We start from the raw sequence: 2,735 nt of genomic DNA on the forward strand, positions 1-2,735 counted from the left end.
ATAATAATAAGACTGGGGGCGGTGGCTCATTCCTGTAATCCCAGCACTTTGGGAGGCCGAGGCGGGTGGATCACTTAAGGTCAGGAGTTCAAGACCAGCCTGGCCAACATGGTGAAACCCTGTCTCTACTAAAAATACAAAAATTAGCTGGGTGTGGTGGCAGGCACCTGTAATCCCAGCTACTCTGGAGGCTGAGGTAGGAGAATCACTTGAACCTGGGAGGTGGAGGTTGCAGTGAGCCGAGATCACACCACAGCACTCCAACCTGGGCGACAGAGCAAGACTCCATTTCAATAATAATAATAATAATAATAATAGCCATCATGGCCGGGTGCAGTGGCTCACGCCTGTAATCCCAGCACTTTGAGAGGCCGAGGCGGGCTGATCACGAGGTCAGGAGTTCGAGACCAGCCTGGCCAACATGGTGAAACGCCATGTCTACTAAAAATACAAAAATTAACTGGGCATGGTGGCGCGCACCTGTAATCTCAGCTACTGGGACAGCTGAGCCAGGAGAATGGCTTGAACCCAGGAGGTGGAGGTTGCAGTGAGCCGAGATTGTGCCACTGCACTCCAGTCTGGGTGACAGAGCAAGACTCCATTTCAAAAATAAATAAATAAATAAATAAATAAAATAGCCGTCATGGTGCCAGGCACCTGTAGTCCCAGCTACTCAGGAGGCTGGGCAACCACCTTTGCGAAAAGGCTGTCTAGTCACAACTGCTTTTTCTTTTATTTTTTTTAAATAGAGACAGAGTTTTGCCATGTTGCCCAGACTGGTCTTAAACTCCTGGGCTCAACCCATCTGCTCGCTATGGCCTCCCCAAAATGCTGGAATTACAGGCTTGAGCCACTGTGCCCGGCCTACAAATATTATTATTATTTTTTTGAGGCAGAGTTTTGCTCTTGTTGCCCAGGTTGGAGTGCTATGGTGTGATCTAGGCTCACTGCACCCTCCACCTCCCGGGTTCAAGCGATTCTCCTGCCTCAGCCTACCGAGTAGCTGGGACTACAAGTGCGTGCCACGACACCCAGCTAATTTTTGTATTTTTAGTGGAGACGGGGTTTCACCATGTTGGCCAGGCTGGTCTCGACCTCCTGACCTCAGGTGATCTTCCCGCCTCAGCCTCCCAAAGTGCTGTGATTACAGGCATGAGCCACCGCACCCGGCATGAACGAGTGACCTTTGGAAACTGACTGAGACTGTTCCTCTTCTTGGGAGCTCTTTCTTTTTTTATTTTTATTTTTTTGAGACAGAGTCTCGCTCTGTCACCCAGGCTGGAGTGCAGCAGCATGATCTTGTCTCACTGCAGCCTCCACCTCCACTTGGGAGATTCGTATTGCTCCTCTGCGCTGAGAGGGAGAGATCCTAGGCCAGGCCCAGCTCTTCTCCAACCCTGCTTCTGCCCCGGAAAAACCACTGCCTAGAATTGGAGAATCCTAATCCTCTGATGCCCACCGATTCAGAGACCATGGAGCCTGAGAATTCTGACTGGATGTTGAGGAGCTAGAATGCCACGATGGATTAGCCCACTCAGATTCCAAGTGAGATCTCAGTGCCCAGGGCTGAGGCGGAAATGTAGCTTTGGAAATGACTGACCTGGTTCAGGTCCCAAATACCTCTTACTTCATCCCTGACCCTCCCCAGACTCAGATTAATCCACTAATCTGGTCTCCAAACAGGGGAAATACTTAGGCATCTTGTTTTCCTGCTTAGTACAGGGTGGGGGTAGCAATGAGACCTTGTTTCCTGGTTCCAGTAACCGGGATTTTGCCTGGAATGAGGGTCTGCCTTTTACCTCGGTTTACTAAAGTGGACACTCTATCATTCAGTGATCCCCACCCAAATGATCTGCCTCTCTGAGTGTTCTTCAGTCCAGTGTCTCTAACGTCTCACCACCGGTTTCTCAAGTGTCTGGACCTTTCTTCGGAGTTACTGCTTGCTAGAACCTCTGCCTAGAACAGCTTAAAAGACAGAAAAAAAGATCACTTGACACCAAGTTCAGGCTGCTGGTTGTGAAAGATGTTCTCCCCACCCCACAGTGGATGTCACTAACAACCGAACCTCCCAGATTCCAACCTCCTAAAGGACCCCCACCCACACCCTTATGCAACCCTGTGAATTCTAAGCTGGCCCTATGACCCTCCCCATCTCACAGGCTTTCCAGGCCCCTCTGCCAGAGGCCCTACTCTCACCACCATCAGCTAGTAACAGCCTAACAGAGGTGCTTCCACCATGTGTCTGCAAAGGTACCAGAATATGCCACCCCAAAATATGCCTCTTTAGCATGTGGATTATTTTGAGCTAAAGGCCATTGAAAACCAGCAGATGAAAGAAAAGTTCTAAAAGCAGGGCACAAGTTTTCCTCTTGAAAAGGAAATTTACATTTATAAATTATCATGGTAAAAGTTGCCTCCCTCTTCCTATAAGGAAGAGGAAGAGGCCAGGCACCATGGCTCGTGCCTGTAATCCCAGCACTTTGGGAGGCTGGGGTGGGCGGATCACCTGAGGTCAGGAGTTTGAGACTAGCCTGACCAACATGGAGAAGCCTCATCTCTAGTAAAAATAGAAAATTAGCTGGGCATGGTGGCACATGCCTGTAATCTCAGGTACTCGGGAGGCTGAGGCAGGAGGATTGCTTGAACCTGGGAGGCAGAGGTTGTGGTGAGCTGAGATCGCGCCATTGCACTCCAGTCTGAGCAACAAGAGCGAAACTCCCTCTCAAAAAAAAAAA

This window comes from Rhinopithecus bieti, unplaced genomic scaffold, assembly GCF_001698545.2.
Source record: "Rhinopithecus bieti isolate Rb0 unplaced genomic scaffold, ASM169854v2 scaffold_42039, whole genome shotgun sequence".
Classification (NCBI taxonomy): domain Eukaryota; kingdom Metazoa; phylum Chordata; class Mammalia; order Primates; family Cercopithecidae; genus Rhinopithecus; species Rhinopithecus bieti.